The following is an 18098-nucleotide window of genomic DNA, read 5'->3' on the forward strand; positions in this document are numbered from 1 at the left end:
CGGATGGTGGATCCTTTTTTCAAAAAGGTCCTGAGATATTCAGCGGTTGAGAAACACTCCTGGTTGAAAGAGGGGTCCCGTAAGAAGGATCCGCGAGTAGGTGGCTGCGGCAGGAGGCAGTACGGGACCCGGGGGTCGGGAACAGGTCGTCGAAGTGAGTAAACGGCACGTCAGCGTGGACTGCGGGCAATATCGGCGGCGAACGTCAGAAGGCCGGCCAACTTTTTTTCCTAGCGAACACAGACAAATCGATATCTACTCGCGCAGCGGTTCCACGTTTTCCTGCTGCAGCAGCAGCCTCGACCACAGGGTCACTGACACCCTTCCGCGTGTCTTTGTCCGATGAAAACGCTGAGAGACCCGGTTTCCCGATTTTTCGCGGCAACGATTTTCTTGTCCATCGATCGCCAATGAGAAGGAATTTATTGATAAGTCTGTGACCGAATAAATTACTCCAAAATTTATGAAAGCAGACATTGGACAGTTTCTTGTCTTGAAAGTTTGCCATGTAATTGGGAGGGGATCCTTAATGATACTGACTTGGTGATGGTATTGTTCAAACATTTTGATTAAACAATAATTCACAGAAGAACCGTTGATTCTCGAATGAAACTCTCTTTGTTTAGAAGACAGTTTTCAATGGTTTATCACTCCTCTGTAACTTCCACTGCTCTGCTCCAATTAAAAGCAGAATCAATCTGCGAGACACCGTCCAATCCAATCAAATGAAAAAAGCATGGCAAGAAGAGATAGTGAGAGAGCAGGAGGAACTGGGTCGGCGCAATTTCATAAAACCCCGTCGTGAAACAGCAAACAACGTTATATAGTCGCTTTCATAACGTAGCATCGACCCGTGCTCTATCACTCGTTTCTCGCAGCCGAGTTAAAAAAATCCGCCGTGTGCGTTCTTGAACGGAAGAGAATAGTCGCAGATCGTATAATCATCGAATACGCCGATCGAAACGTGCAGCACTCGCGAGAGATCGTTCCAAGAATCATGAATGACTGCTTTATTTGTCGGTACCTTCAAAGAAGCTTTTAGAAACAAAGTCGATGAAGTATTTTGTTTTTTTTTTATAAGGATTCAAGATACTAGATCCTAGGTCTTTTATTGTCGATAATTGAATCTCAAATAGAATCGATTAGAAGAGCGTTATGTTATTGAAGACTGATCTTGAAGCCTTAATATTAGCTTTTTGAAGATTAAGCATAGGGTTGTTCTGCGAGATGATTAAATAAATGAAAATCTTAGTGTTTATAATACGAAGCTCAAACGCCCAAAATTAAATCTAAATAATATTCTGTAGTCTCTAATAATTTACGTATTCCTCTCATCACAACATCATAGTTTGCACATCTTGTTATAAACATTTGCTTACTCCTGTTGAAATTAAAACAAAAATTTTTAATAACAATAAATTTACATTGTTTCGAATTAAGAACCCAAACCAAAATTGCTTTATTGTCAATTACTTATCGTTGAATAAAAAAAGGTTCGGTTTATTTACCCTAGTGCGATCAACAAAAAATAATTTTAGAATTTTTTCCTCCTAGTCCGACAATCCGGATCCCTGCGAGCTGGTTCGAGGAGCGGTGTAGTCTCATCCGGCTACTTCCTGACGTTCCTGTCGCCTTGCTACAACCGCGACCCTCTCCTCGTTTCTTCCACGCACTGCAGAGAGAGCGTGGCTCTCTCCTCGCCGCGGCAGCACCGGTTTGGTTCCACGAACCGGTGACCTCCCCTCGATTCTCTGTTTCTACCCCTTCGTTCGTCCATCCGAGAACCTCTTCCGTTCGTTCCCGCACAGTTCACCTTCATCGTCAGTCGAACGTTTCCTTCTTCCTCGTACGGCCCTCTAATACCTTCTGTGCACACATCGTGTCCCAAACATCATCACCTCCCTTGGCTATCTCCTGGTAATCCCTTAACACCGTCTTTCCCTTCCCATCAGGAAATACCTCCTTCCTCATATAATCGAACTCTTCATGCCTCGAACATCTCCTGCCCCCAGTTTTAGAATACCTCCTGATTTTCTGAACATCTTCCACCTCATCCAACATACCTCCTCTATTCAGGAATACCTCCCTGATCGCCGACGATCTCTTCCCCTTTGTGCTCCAAATACCTCCTCCCCCGTCTTTTCGCTCGCCGGCGAAAGCAGTATCTTCGAACTCTAAATATACCTCCTCCTTCGGCAGCTGGAACACCTCCCCATCGTGCCTTTGAACGTGTCCCGAACACCTCTTCCGTGCCACGAATAGCTTCCTGATCGCAGAGATCTCCTCTATTTCATGCTCCAAATACCTCCTCCTACCGTCCGCTTTCGAATACCTTCTCCTCGAGTCGCTCGCTCGTGCGTCTCCGAACGGATTCTTTCCTGTCTAGACCACCTCCAATATCTTCCTGATCCGGAGCATCTTCTCTGTCTTTTGTGAATACCTCCTCGCTGGTTCTCGAGGCTGAAACCTTCCCGGACACCTTCTCCGCGGGACACCTCCTCCGACGCACTGTTTCGCGCATCAACCAGCTCCTGCCGTCATCTCGGGTTCCCTCGTTCGCCTATTCACCCTCTCGCGTCGTTCTTGTTCCCGTTCATTCTCGTTCGCCTCCGCGCGCGCGGCTTCTCGCCGCGGAGTCACCTCCTCACGCCTCCTGCTGGCTCGGTGTCATGGGCAGCCAGACGCAGACGTGCAAGATGGCACGCCCAGCTGTCGCGACGCAGACGCCGTCGTAACTGGCTACTGACGCGTAAGCAGGGTCGCATGTGACGCGTGTCTGATCGGTCTGGTACCTCGCGTCTGCGACGGGATCGATGATCTTTCTGAATTTCAGGTGAACCACTTGATCGAGTGTCGCATGTCGCGGGTCGATTCAATCGCTGCTGCGTATTTGACGCTCGAGGGGTGTTTCATTAACGCTAGATTTATGGAACTCGTCAATTTGAGATATCGAATTTTAGAAATATTATTTTATAATAGTATTCTAATTCTCTGACTTTGAAGTCCTAATTTCTAAGATCTACACGAATTGACGTTTTCTAGGAGTAATAGAACAAGGTTCACAATGAATGTCGGTGAATCTAACGTTAGTGATTAGAATTTGACAAACCAAAAATTTTCAGAATTATACATATGACGTATATTTTTCTATACGTATATATATATATAGTAATAAAATATGTTAAACAGACAATTTAAATAGCTAACTAATTCGCCGTTTTTCATACTTTACTAAAAGTATGAATGACGAATATCTTCCTGGTATTTAACCCTTCCTATGATGTCAATTTCTTTTGATTTTGATCTAAAAGTTAAATAATCCTTTCACAAGCAATACATCAATCAAAATATTAAATAAGGTCCACACGTGAGCATTACGACGCTCATATTGGAATTCCCAGCGAGTCAGCACCGCGGCCGCGTTAATCCGTTCACGTAATCACGGGACGATTCAGTCGCGACGAAACAATCAGCGCTATCAGCGCTGCGTCGTCATTATCATCGACAGTTGGCGTCCGGTAGGCACCGTTGAACGTCCAACAGATATTTTTAACGTCGACTGGCACGGACACAGTATTATCAATGATCCAATTAACTATATTATAGAAACTAACCTATTTCTCCGTGCAGACGAAGCTTGAACTTTTCTATTGCTTCGTAATGAATTTTACAACGAAATCAGCACGACCAGTGCTTCAACTCAAAAGAGAAATGAATTAAACAAAGAAAACGACGTCAAGTAAACCACAAACTATTCGCTCCACGAATTCCTTAAAAGGTACTTTATTGTTAATAATTTTCTGGAGAGAATTCTTTTATAGACACCGATAGCTTGAGTATATGTATAAGTCACTAATTCAAAAATTAAATATCCTTTTCAGGAAAGACTAAGTAGATTCATTTTCGTTTACTGATTTAATATTATAAGGGATCGATATGACCGTTCAATAGTTACATTAATAAAGGATTAATATAACTGTCTGACAATTATTAATCCTTTATTAAAATAACGATCGAACGGTGAAATGAATTAAACAATGGTCCTCCCAGGATTTTACCACGAAATTTATAAAAGAGGAACGATACTTGTTCGACTTAAACGACTTCTGGCGTGCTTTATCAGAGAATCAAAGCTGGAATTCGGTCGTCCTTTATCCGGAAATACATCGACCGATTTAATTGGCAATTCCTTGCCCGTAGACGGTCACCGCGAGTTTCCCTTACGTTTTCCTGAACGATTCTTCTCCTCTTTGCGTCTCTCTTTTTAATTGTCCGCCTCGATGTACCCGGTTACGAGATTTGGCGCGGCATTTACATTTCTCAAGTACATATGAATATCGCGGTATGCAAAACGACCGTCCCGCGTCGCAGACACGTCGACCGCCATGCGCATCCGATTTGCATACTTGCCGACGGCGAACGGTGGAACAGCATAATTGGCGTCGTGTCTTTTTCACCGTGTATCAACGCCATCGAACCGTCTCCGCGGACGATAGCGTACAGATATCGACGAGATACTGATAAATTCTTGATCGCGAAACGTCGTTAATGGACACTGATATCGCGCGAACAGTTCCTATTAGACTGCGGAATTTCTTGTATTCATGGCGCATGAAAATTTACCATTAATTATAATACGCAGGTTTTAATTGGAATCGAATATTCGCTTTATGATTGACGAATTGAAATAATTTATAAACGAAGCTAATTTCTTCTGAATTTTAGTTCCTTAAACATCCTCATAGGAATGTTTACTTGCCTGAACTTCGGTAGTCTAGTTATTATAAAGAGCAAAGTATTATTATTAATACTTATTTTCGTCATTTGTCCGACATATTTTTAGTTACTTTTCGTTTGTTAATACTGAAACTTGGGGTAGCCGACGCATTGAATGTTATGATGACTATTTGATATCGATGTTGAAAGTGATTCGAACGAAATATAATACCGGGCGGACATTTCGGGGAATTAATAGCGCTTGAACATAGATTGGCTAACCTCAACAATAGGAATACATCAAATATAACACAACAAATTACACGAATTACCAATAAAACTTCTCATTTATTTAACCAACAATTCGCGCAATCGCCTGATTCATTGTCATGCTAAAATATTCAACCGTAATATGTAGAATCTCTCCAAATTAATTTCATAATACCTAAGTAACCATAACTCGGTGTTACGACTGATATGCCATTCGCGCCGTATGAAAAGATCAGCAAGATAGAGCGTTATTAATTAAGGCTGTATTAATTTCCCCCGAATTAAAATTCAATTTGCCGGGGGAGGAAAGAGAGAGCGATAAGTCGCGTGCGGACGGCGACTTCTCACCTGTTCGAGGAAAGACATCGACGCCGGCAGATGTTCCCGGTGAAATCTTCAACGGAAGCCGAACGGCTCGTAGCAACTGACAATTTTGCAACAAAATACGACAACATACCCGGGATAATCGGCCGCGTGTTGTTCGCGTGGTGACGAGTGTGATACTTTTCGGGGATGGGATAATTGTCGGACCGGCCCGGGACCGGTGAAATCGGCGCGGGATTCTCATGCCGCGAGAAGGTTTACGGCGAAACAATTTACACGTCTTGAACGCCGCGTTGTCTTGTAATACCAGTAATTCCGAGGTAATTCGAAATTCCCGATGAAAGCGGCGACACGTCGGCTTTCCTTGAGTAAGACCCACTCTAACCGTGAAAATACTGGGAAGCGGAATACGAGGAACGATATTTTTCGAGGTACGTCACACGATTTTTGAGCAAAGTAACGGATATTGATGAGTATGAGCTTCAATTACCGTGATTTGGAATTTGAAGCTTTACGAATTTGAACTTAATGATGCTGTTTTTACGCTGGAAGTCTTAGCTGTATGCGTCCAATGCGCGGAACTAGATTTGAGTATTCCAGGATTTGATTGAAATGGACGTGGAGCTTTAAAAAGTGAAGATTGAATCCGTGGATCTAAAGCTTCTAGAATTTGAATGCAGAGGATAAGAAATTTGTCCGATAAGTTCGAAGAAATTAAGTTTGGATATTAAGGATTACAAATTTGGTAATTAAACCGATTAAGTATGAAACAGGCTTGTCAACCTTTAAAAAGTGATAATAGTAATTACAATGAAAATAATAATGTTATCCCGCGAAATTACAACATATACAGTTACAGATTGTTTTTGCTAACTGTACATCTACATACTTCGTCAAGAAAACAACTAAATTCAATGACACATTCAATCTATAGACAAGAAACAACCCATAATGAAAACGAAACCTGTCGACGTAAAATTTCGTTTTCCAAAATCGATTCTTTCACTTAGTGAGGTCGTTGTGCAGAATTAGGAGGGTGCGGAGGTACGAAGGGGGGCCGCGGTCATTAATCATCGGTCGCCGGGTGAGTCGGCGATCTAGGAGGGCCGGCCGAAAATGGCGGTCCACACGCCGAATTGCAGAAACTACGGAGCCCGGCTCCTTCCGCGATTGGCCGACTCGCCCTTGTGCTTTTCGCAAGGGTCGAGAGGACGACGCCGCGTACCCCGAGAAGCGTCGCCATCCTGTGACGAGCTTTTGAAGCTCTCACGCGGCTAAAGCTTTCGGGGATCGCGTGTGCGCGGTTCCAGCGCGCCTGAATTTCGTCCTCGACGCGCGCCAACGTACTCGAGGGGATGTTCCGATGCTACGAAGGTATGGACATTATTACTTATTATTTGCATCGAAAGAAAGTATCGATATTGGCTTAATAGCTGAAGAAAGGTATCAATATTAGCTTAATATTTAAAAGAAACTATTGATATGAGTCGAATATTAAAAAAAAATATCGGTATCAGTTCAGTATCCAAAAAAGAGTATCATTGTTAGGTCAATATTGAAAGAAAAGTATCGAAACCTACTTGTATCGAATGAAAATTAGCAGATATTAGATTGGAGAACTAAAAGCTTTAGTAGATATTTTAGTATCCGTAGACAAAGGAAACTGTACTTACTTGGATTATTAAAAAAGTGGAAAATGCATATTTCATCGTATATAAGTAGTTTCCTACAGATAATACTTGCTCAGCTAAACATTCGTTTTGATACTTTCTTCATTAGATACGAATAAATTTTGTTTATATCGTATAAGTATCAGAAGTTAAAGAATCGATATCAGAAGTACTCGGTATCAAAATAACAGTATTTGATACTTTACTCGTCTTTAATTAGATCGGACAACTCTACTCGAGGGTTGTTAGCGGCTCGATTTTCAGCAAAGCGCGGCGCTGCTTTTTCCCTGCTCGGATTTCGCGCCTCCGGGGTTGGTAATCTCCGTCGCGGGGTTGCGATTTTATCGGCGGAATCAGACCAGCGGCTTGCGGAAAATCACGCGGGCGCTCCGCTCGTTCGAAATTTTGGAGGTGGTGTAAATTGTTTTTAATTTAGTTTCTTCGGATTTTGGACGAGGGTAGTGTTCTTTGATTTATTAAGATATTGGTGATTTATTGGAGGAACGTTTGAGACGATAATTCTTCGTAAAAGGGTGAAGTATCTGTTGCTGACTGAACTCTTGCGAAATGTTCTGGGAACGTGTATTGAATTGTGTTTGAAGATTAACTGGGATTGGAATTTAACAAATATTTGTAAATTGATCATTTTCAGGTTGAAGTTGAATCAAGATCTATTTATTTCAAGTTTACTTTCGATAGTGAGTTACAATGATTAATAACTATAGAACGAGATAAAGGAAAACTTGTGAGGTACACTTTGCTTCGGATCGAAAGCTAAATCGATAAAGAAAGAAAAGAAGGTAGTAGGTACTCGATCGTGGATATTTAGCAATGAATTACCAGTTCAACGGTCTAAAATTCGAAGCCTTACATAGAATTTAACTGATAAAAATTGATTTTCATTTAAACAATTAATTATCACGTTAATTTCAGGGTGCTTGAAGCTTCACAGATTCACAGGCTTTTAATGTAATTATTATTTTATTGCCTGTTATCGCGAGAATCTTCCGAAAGGACGCCGTGAGATCTCGAGAATGCAATCTTCAGCTGATGTTACGCGTTCCCCTTGTTATTCATGACACTTCCGGCGCAGGTTCACAGGAAATCGTCCTTAGAAACTTAATTTCCAGATATCTTGCGAGGAGAGGCATCGTTTCAATCTTCGAGATGCGTTCTCACGAGACGGACGAAAAGTCACGCAATCCGTATCCCGACCTAAAGCCGTTTCCAATACAGTTTGCGCGACATTTCGGCCATCCGGTGGTTTATCAATCGTTTTCACCGATTAATTATGGCGTCCAGGCGCACGTGACGAGAATATTCGATGAAAATTTTCCCTATTCAAATTCCTATTTAAATGAAAATAATTGAATATGTTCATTTATAGTCGAATAAATTAAATTGATCGGAGTACGCTTTATTCAAGTTTCTCAAACGATTATACTATATTCACCTCAATAGCGACGCATGCTTTCATTCATAAAATTCATGAACATTCTGCGCAAGTTCGACCGACATACTTTGGTTTGACAGGAGGTAGTTCGTTCCCCATGCTCACTTAACTTCTTTCCCCTTCAATAACTCATTCTTCAGTAGTTCCGTTAATTCTGAGTAAAGATTACGTAATGCTATGAATGATTATGTATAAGATATTAATTATAATTTAAAATAATTTACGTATACGAGAATTCTGCGATCTTGACATTTTTTCAATCCTATCACATTTCCCATATCTTTTACCCTTCACAAATCCTCAATTTCCATTTCACTATACACAGGTTCAAAAACTCTCCAACATTAACACTACTCTTTATAATCTCGAACTATTATTCTTCACCCTCGAACCCTCTCATTATTTACACACCATTCCATTTTACCTTCACTACAAAAACCCCCAAACACTATTTCTTACGCAAAAGACCACCTAACAATCCCGAAAACATTCATCAGCCCTAACAAGCACCATATCCCAACGCCGAATCCGCGAGCATCTAAATCACATTCAAAACTTCTACATCATTCTGTACAATCCTAATCTCTCATCCTCCACCCTCTAACCTTCTCAACATTTATACACCATCCTATTCAACGTTCAGTACAAAAATCTCTAAACACTACTCTTTCCACAAACAACCACCGAAGAGCCTTCAAAACAATCACCTAGCCAACAAGCAGCCCCCACATTCCACCCCGGACCCGCGAGAATCCAAATCAGGCAGTCGAACGGGCACGTAGTCGAAAACCACCCTTGCCAAACTTTCTCCGTCCCTTTCCCTTTCACCCTCGTCGCGGTGCAACGAAGTCCATCGGCGTCGACGTCCCCGTCGCGCACGTATCCACGTGTGCGCGCAAGCGTCTCGATGACGCAACGCGTGCATATATACAACGGGACGATGACGTAAACGTCGACGCCGCCTCGGCAAGCTGACAGAGGACGACGTTATCGAGTGGAGGTTAGGACGACGGCCGGTTGCGCTTGCGTGCGTCCTCGTTTTCATCCGACCGTCCGACGCTCGCTCGCCCGTTCGCTCCGGCAACACGCGTACACAGCTTTTCCCGGCCCCGTGGCTGACGAATTAATTCACAGTGCGGCTCCTTCGTTCTCGTCTTCGTCTATTCTTCCCGTCCATCGCAAGTGTCCTCTTTCACCGCGTATCCCGCACGGTCGCCACCCCCGCGAGCGTCACGTGACGCGGACGGAACGCCGGCGGACCAGCCCGAGGACGACGATCGCGCGCTGAAAATCAAGGCCCCGTCCGTTCTCACCGTGAAGCCACGATTTTTCGGCCTCTCCCGTGTGTAATCGATAGTGGAGACCAGCAACCACCAGCAGTGACCGGGCGCAAGGTAAGTCAAAGCCGTTGCTAACTCGGTTTCATCGCACACGCGACGATCCGCGAGCAACGACCGAAACAACCCCCTTCTTCCTTCCCATTGCACACCTGAACTTCGCGCATGGGGGTTGGCGGGGCTAGGCTTTTGGAGATCGGGATGCGCGATGGAGACCACGCGTCGCGGACCTTGGTTTCACGGGTTTTTGCAGTGGTGGGGATCGGTTGATGGAATTTTGGGGGTTCAGGATTGATATTTGATGCCTGGCAGAGCTGGGGCGAGATGTTGATGTTTTTCGGACGGTGCGAAGCAGGGTTCGGTAGATGTAGGTCAGTGGTCGGCGCCGACGCTTTCACCCTGCGCTGGTAGTTGGAAGGCGGGGGATGGTCGCTGGAATGAAGATTGTTCGAGTGTTTTCGCGTTTTTCACCCCTTCACGGGTGAACGGAGCGAAGAGGAATTTTGGGCTGGTTTTTGTGACGGTGTTGGGAAGCGAGGTGGAATTTGGTTCTTGGGGTTGAGCTTGGGGTTGATGTTGGGGATATTTGTAGATTTTACGGTGGATGATTATGGTATTTGTATAGGTGCGGTTTGTTTTGATTTTTGTAAATAAAAGTTGGTACTGTAGAAGATGATGTAGTTTGGTGTTATTATTCCTTGGAGGAGTTTCAATAGCCACCCTTTATGTTTCCATCTTTCTCGAAATTATAATCGAAGAAATGATTCATTGTTCTGTTAGGTAATGGTAGAAATGCATGAGATCTGTGGAGTACGCAGTAATAAATAATACAGTCACTTGGAAGTTGGGTATTCTCAACGTTAATCTTTTGCGTTGCATTTTGCAGTCAGGAGCGTTGCCAAGAATTTAAATTCAAATGAATGGATATGAGCGTTCTTCAACTCTTATCTAATAGATGGAAATTCTATTCAGCGCTTACAGGCATCCAATGTTCACAGTGTAAACATGTATTTCGCATAAGTATATAATATCTTTTCTCTTTGAATACTCTTCTACATTCTTTTTTACCTACAAATCAATATCTACTGTTTCTCATTCCATAGACCTTAATTGTTTTCTGCAGTAATAAATCTTTAAAAAACGAAATAACTATTGTAAGAAGAAGAATGAAACAGCTGTTTAAGTATCAGAATGTCAGGGTTAAGACAAGAACCGTTTTCGTGATCTGAATAAAAAATTTATCTATAGACTGAAACGTCTGCCGCCGTTGAATCTAATATCAGCTTTAACATCAAAATTCCGGAAAGTGATGGTTCCGTCACTGCTACAATTGTCATTTTAAATAAATAATCGTCGCACAGTGTGACCTTGATAGCAAAAGCCAAGACCCAGCAGGAATTTCAAGATGGAGGTCGGGCTAACCTTTCCACGATGGCATTTAATCGATATCGAACCGCGGTTTCAAAGTCGTGAGCTCGTTGCAATCCTGCTGGGCGTAACGCGATACACAACGTCGCGGAAAGAGACAGGCCGCGCACGGAAGATAAAATAAAACCATTCGAAAATTGTTCGAAAGTTTCGAGCACGATGAAAGCGCTGCAGTTTATTCAACGGACAAGCCATTTGGATCGTTCGACCGTTGATCGATTTTATAAACACGGTCGCTATCAGCATCACTTTGTGACCATTTCAATTTCATGTGTTCCGTAGTTAATTTTGGGCAACTTTTTATGGAAGTTGTGCAATCGCGTCTAACGATGGTTCAACAATCACGTGGCCACACGGCAAATGTTATTCCGTATTTTTAGTTGGAATTGTGGGTTATATTTTTGACCTAGTTTTTTTATTATTCCAAAAACAGAGACAATAACTGCCGTGTAAGAAAGAATGTAGAGAAACCTGTACATGGTTTTTGTTTAGAAAAATAGCGATCTCGCCGAAGTATTGTATAAAGTCAATGTAAAGTCTTCACTTATAGTTTCGTCGGAGATTACGTGGTTAAAAATATGTATATAAGAAGTTACTTAGATTCTTTACTGAACGTGTAACAGAATATTAAATGAAAACATTAATAATTAAAAAAAAATGCATTGTATTTAAACGTTAAGTTTGTAGTTTACTTACAGTTCCTATAGCTATCCATTTCAAGTTGTAGAATGTACATAATTCTCTCATTTGTATAACACCCGTTACAGTTTTATGTGTTTGTCCTAATTGGTCGTTACCAATATTTCACGGGACCATAGCGAACCGGTGTCAGGATTCGACTCTACTTCTCTGGTGTTGCGTGTCCGCGCGCCATTATCGCTAACGATATTATCATTCGTTTTTTTCACCATTACTCCGTCAAACGACGTATCCGGACCGGGTTCTAATAATAACGTCAGAAACGCGACGTGCGCCACTTTTATCCTCCGACGTAGAGATACATAAATGCATATGTGCATACGCAACTTGGACACTTTTCTGCCACGGACACTTTCCGTAATCGAGGACGCATTTTCCTGCATTTTTGCACCTGAACGAGCCGTTCAGTCTTTCGATTGCCGGCGTTGTAAAGAAAATCGAATCAATGTCGCGCCGATTTTTATCGGAAGCTGTAATCCACAGGAAGACGTTCGGCGAGTGTTCTTTTATGTTCACTGCAATCAGTGATATATTTGATGAAAGTAATGAAAATATTTCTCTAAAAGTAACGTAGTAAGATACTTAATATAATAGAGAATGACTGTGAAGGTTATAGCAACAAACAGTATGAGATAAACGCATGAAGATAAGATAAAACGATATTAACAAATCATTCAATATTTTGACACTTAGATAGCCTAATCCCATTTCCATGAAATTTTTGTACAAAATCAGTTGAATACGCACAAAAATGGCTGCATAACATTTATTTGGAAATTCGTATGATCTAATGAAATGCTTGGAATTATCATTTTAACGGCAATAATCATGTTCATATGATTTTCTGGCTAGTACGTATGAGTCGGTTGCGCGTAGACGCGATTCTAATATTATGATAATATCTTTCGTAATGACAAAGCTTACAATTGCATTATGAAATTTGAGTAATGAAACCGATTGATTTTCTTGCAAGACGTTCTATTTATAAAACAAATAAGTAGAATAATAAAATGAAACCGTTCACTATATATAAAATGCAAAGTAAGTGTTTGTTCAAGTTAAACTTTCGACTGACAAGGTACCTGTTAAGTAGGTATACATTCTGTATTGAAAGTAACCTGAATCGTGTATAGGGGTTGAACTTGAAACAAATGTGAACAGACTTTCTAAGCCAATTGTTAGATGGAAGTTACAATACACACGGGAAATAGTAATTTCCAGTGAATAATTTAGATATTAATGGGCTGATATCGTCGTGGATTAGACCCGGCCGCGAAATCGACCGATTAGAAAGCCGGGATATCGCAGCGGGTCGCGTACGTGACGCTGATTCGACAACAATAGCGAAAGTCGATCCGACCCCGCAGCGAGGACGTTGTTTCGCGTAAGCTCGCTCGCGGTGTCGTCAATTTTATCGGTTCATCGTGATACTATCGAAACCCTGGCAGACCTTGCGACCCTAATGCACTAGATGTTACACAATTAAATAGGAATACTTGTCCAAAAATAAATATACAATTTACCTTGATAAAAAAGACATTAATTCTCTTAATAAATTTGAAAGTTCATTTTGCTTCGACAATATTTGTTGCGATTTTGTAATGAACTACGCCATTTTTAGAGAAAAGCGAGGAAATGAAATAAATAATAATATCCAATTAAAATCACAGTAAAAAGCAATTATTTTAATGGATAAGGACAATTTCCACTTTTCATCCCTCGAGGAAACGAAAATATTAAGAACCACCCCCAAGCTTCCATGTCTTTCTGAGACTGTTTAACCCTCTATAGGCCGAATCATTTTTCGTGATTATAAAATAATGTGATAAAATTAACAAATATCAACATGTAAATATAAATTAATAATATATGCAGTACATTTAATAATTGTATTAAAACGAATATACCTTATAATTTTGAGATTACAATAACATTGAACTTTCGTGCCTGAGCGTATCAAAGTTCAAGTTAATTGATTATTTAATATTCGCTACGTTGCTATGCAACATGAAATAAATCAACAAAATGCCAATATATTGATAAATATATACTTTACAGTCACACGGACCTATAGAGGATTAACTAGATAAAACTGAAAGAATATTCAATCGATCGCCTTTCGAATCGCGAAAGAAAAACAATTCTGCCGCTCTTGAATGGCGTGATCGATATAATCGATATTAAATACGCGATCAATTACGAGGCGGATAAACGATCAATCACCGCGCTCGATCGCCGACAATCGCGGTCGTGATTTCCGCGCGGCCCTCGATCGCTTTCCAATCGATCCAGATTACCCGCTACCGTTCGCCGATCGAGCAAATGATCGGTTTCATACGTATCGATCTCGGATCTCGGCGTACTCCCGATCGCATTCGATAATAAAGATCGCGTTCCACACAGAAACTAACCGGAGCGGATCACGAACGCGGGAAAAGTGAAACGCGGATCGCGGAGCGTTCCGCGCATGATAAATTGGATCCCGCGGATGGCGACACGATCGATCTTTGTCGGTGTTCATCCCCCCGTGAGAAATTACCCGCACCCCGGGAGAATGTTTGTTTACCTTGCGATTAATGGACCGCGTCGGTCAACGTTCAGTCGTTAACGTCGTTATTCGATAACGATCGATTTGCGGCGCTCCTTACGCTGTCTATAGAGTAATTAATAGACTAAGGAAGTTTACACGAGAAGCATATTTTTCTGTAGATATTTAAAGGTATTCGTGGTAGAAGAAATTCTATTATTGTCGATAATGGTATGAGTATATTGAAACGCGAAGCGAACGAGATTCTTGCGATAGCAATTGAACAGCATACGTATTATAGATTATAAATGATGAATCACAAGGCAATCTTTCCTGAAATAGAATCAAATAGCTATAGTTACATTACAAAATAAATCTAACATTTTCTTCGGAATATTTCAATAGTTAAAAAGAAGAATTGATATCATTAAAGCATCATCCAAAACTCAATATTAAGTCAATATTAAGTCATCATCTCTATAGTTTCCAAATCAATTAAATAAGTTCAAAGAATTTCTCCAACCAATTTAAATGGTACGTGCCGATGAAATCGCAAACTTCCTCCGGGCAAGTGATCCAACGACACGTTCACTTAACCCGAACCGCAGAAGCGTCAAGTCTGCGTGGACCGCAAGCGGTCCGACATGATCGAGAGGGTCGCGGGAGGGTTGAAACGGCCCTTCGGGGTACGCGAGTCAGCGTGTGTGTTCGCGCGTGCACACGTCCGGATGACGGCCGCTCTGAGTCGTAAAACACGTGCTGGCGTGTTCCTGTGCCCACGTAGGTGGGGGACACATATGGGGAAGCCCGGCTAAATATAGGGAGCGCTTTTATGGCGTGCGGTCGTGGCCACAGAGACCCGGACGATCCACGGAACCCGATGGCCTTTACCCGATCCGGCCGAGCCTCTCATTAGGGCCGCGTTATCGAGCGCATCGCCATGATTTCGCGAAAGGAAGATCCGGAGGAAGTTTCCCTCCCGAGTATCCCCCGCAACGTATTCGGCGATGCTTCATTGTTGGATGATGAACGGCCATTTGACTTCGGCACCGTGGTTCCTGGCTTCCTTAGAACCGCCATTTTGATAATACCACGGGCCGAGAAAAAGAAAATTACAGTAGGGTATGTCGGGGAGGTGGCACACTTTTTTTAAAAGAACTATTACATCGTGAATATCATGAATATTTAACCTGAGAAACTATATTTATGAAAATAAAGCATAAGTATTCTTACAAGAAGAATTGTTGAGTAGGCCTCTCCGCAAGATTCGGTATACCGCTAAAAACAATTGAAAATATGGATATTTGACAAACTAAATGAGATCGGGCCATTTTACCTTAGGACAAGTTCATAGGGAATTACTCTATCATTTGTTTTGGGATAAATTTGAGTAATTTGGGTGTGTCAAAATTGTCGGGACAATACTTCAAAAGTTGATTTTTAAAAATATTACGCCTCTGTAACTTAATTTATGTATTACTTCGCTAGAATTTAGTACGAGCGTAAAATAACTTCTGCCTTCTAGCGGGTATCACGTCAATTCACCGGTTCGCCATTTTGAAGTTTCTCCGAGAACTGAGCGACACTTCGTTGATTTCGAGCGCTTATGGGCATTGAATTTAATCCAATTTACTATTGAACAATGACACAACTTTATAAAGACATTCAGTAATAGTATTTAACGACGACTAATTTTTCCACGAATCTCATAGCGCCATTTTGACGCTTCAGCGATTAAAACAAGAATATACACGAACTGTCTGCAACTTCTAAGAGTCTTTAAATAAGATTCCAAACATACAAATCCCTAAAAAGTGTAAAGATCACCAAAAATATATTGCAAATAAATGACTCCCTTAGCAAACAGATTGATAGTGATACAGTACAAAGTGAAGTTATGAATCAGAAAACTACAGAAATTATACAAATCTTTAAGAATCTTGTGTGTCTCGAAAGAAAAAATTTCCAATCTTACGTGTCTGTACACATGAATGATGATAACAGCGGAACAATTGACAGCAATCAACTATAAAATGATGTTTCGAAGCAGAAACGTCTCGAAGACAATCGAAGGCTCTCGGAACGCGAAATACGGTAGCCATGAATTTAATCGGGACGCGGCTAGAGCATAGAAGTCACCGGTCCGTCAAGGTTCACGGGCAGGCAATGAGAGGATCCTTTGTTCACCGATGGATCACAATAAAGCTTCCGACCATGAGTACGATTCGCTTGACTGGCCGTGGAAGTCGAGGAAACAACGACCGAGGAAGTAGACGGGCGTCGGGTTCAAGGACGACAATGGAATCTCTCTTGCAAATCGGCCTTACCGTTCCTCCTCTTCGAGAAAAACGTCGCGCAATTAGCGGTTGAAAAAGTACGGATGCTGTTCTGGCTGTACGGCTCCGTGCTGCTTCGAGGAATTCGACGAGGGGCGATTATAAATGAACCGGAGTACTCGCGGAGACGCGAGAATCGATTTACGAATTCAACCCGGAACACAGATAACCGATACGAATCGAGCTTTTTGGTTCGACTTTTTTTACCGTTATTTATTCGACTTGATGAAAAGAAGCGAGCGTGACGAGTTTTCGGTTTTCAGTTAATTCTAGAATCAGAGTTCGGCAAAATGAGATTTTTTTATTCGAATGGTGTGCATAATTAAAAGCTTAATAAATGTTTAAGAACTTGTTATTTTATTTGGCATGTGATAAAATCCTTGGGTTTTTTTGCTTTGTTATATTGAGTTTGAGTAGTGATGAAGATTTTAAATTGAATTTAAAGGAATTCACTGTAATTACAATTTCCAAAGAAAACAAAAATTGATTTGATGAATTACAGCCATTAATTCAATCAAAACTTACTAAACTGGATTACAATTTATTCAAACGATACATAGTATATGTATAACAACGATGGCATGCAACGAAAATGAAAAAAAATCCTCGCCCAAATTTCATCCGCCGAACGAAAAATCGTCGTTCAGCTTTTTGTCCGTCGTGTTTCTCACGAGGTCCCGGTCGTAGAAAGGGAAGGAGCTCGCGCGTGCATAACGAGCTCGCGATAGAGAACAAGAGTAGCGAGCGAACGAGTGAGTGAGAAAAAGGGAACGGATGAGAAAGAGGGACAGAGAGGGAGAGCGAGAAAGAAAGAGAGGGGTCGATCGAGAGGCGAGATAAGCGACGCGCCTGCTTTCCAATTCGCAACGGATGATCGCGCGGCAGAAGTGCGTGAGAGGTAACGTGGGCGGGTGGAACTTATTGCGGTGGGTGGGCCACGCAGGGAGCGTGCAACAGAGACCGCCAACGGAACCCGTTTCTCGTCTCCGCTCTAGTGCCCGCCGGTGTGAGAAAACCGGCTGCCGGCCGGTGAGAGGGACAGAGAAGAACAGAGAGAGAGCCAATAGAGAACCGAGAGCGTCTCTAACCTGTAACCACCGGAGGAACGAAGACGAACATGCGAGGAAAAAAGGAAAAAAGAAACGAAGCTACTCGCGGGAACGCTAACTCGAGAGACGAGGACAGGTAGACACGATTTCTCGAGAGGCAGAGAAAGAAGAAGATAATTAAAGCGAGAGACCGCTATAATACGAAAGACAAGGACGACTAGATGTGCCTCGGTGAAGGATGAAAGAGTACGCGGATAGTTAGAGCGAGCGAAACAGACCGACAAAAAAG

At 42.0% G+C, this 18098-nt stretch overlaps 1 protein-coding gene across 1 annotated transcript in view; it reads left to right on the forward strand.

Annotated features, from left to right (window-relative positions):
- The first annotated feature begins 9431 nt into the window (after positions 1-9431).
- Positions 9432-18098, forward strand: part of LOC116428878 (ras-related protein Rab-37) — a 139035-nt gene continuing 130368 nt past the window's right edge. The window contains exon 1 of the mRNA XM_031981065.2: positions 9432-9827. The gene's annotated coding sequence lies outside the window, so the exon portion shown is untranslated. The remainder of the gene's footprint in view (positions 9828-18098) is intronic.

Source organism: Nomia melanderi, chromosome 11 (genome assembly GCF_051020985.1).
Source record: "Nomia melanderi isolate GNS246 chromosome 11, iyNomMela1, whole genome shotgun sequence".
Lineage (NCBI taxonomy): Eukaryota > Metazoa > Arthropoda > Insecta > Hymenoptera > Halictidae > Nomia > Nomia melanderi.